The following is a 384-nucleotide window of genomic DNA, read 5'->3' on the forward strand; positions in this document are numbered from 1 at the left end:
CAGGGTCGCAAGAAGCAGGCCTGCCGGCCTCCTATCCCTCCCCTCAAGAGCCAGGGAGAGGTGAGAAAAAGCCCGGAGGGGCGTTCACGGCTTGTCAAGCCCACCCCTAGCCCCCGCTTGATTGTATTCAGCAAATCTGAGAACAATTAGGAGAGCAATTCGGGGGAGCATATTCGGGGCCAGCCCCCAGGTTCCCAGCAGTGGGGTGCAAGTGGCGGGCTCTGGCGCCGGGCAGTGGGTGTGAGCCGGCCCAGTGCCGGCAGAAGGTGCAAGCCCCAGAGGCTCACTCTGATGATAGCAACCGGCACCCCGCCTTGGTCTGGCATCCTCACTTACCTGCTCTACCATCCGCCCGCAGCCTACGCCCATCAGGTTTCACGCTCT

This window comes from Myotis lucifugus, unplaced genomic scaffold, assembly GCF_000147115.1.
Source record: "Myotis lucifugus unplaced genomic scaffold, Myoluc2.0 scaffold_2524, whole genome shotgun sequence".
In the NCBI taxonomy this organism is placed as follows: Eukaryota; Metazoa; Chordata; class Mammalia; order Chiroptera; family Vespertilionidae; genus Myotis; species Myotis lucifugus.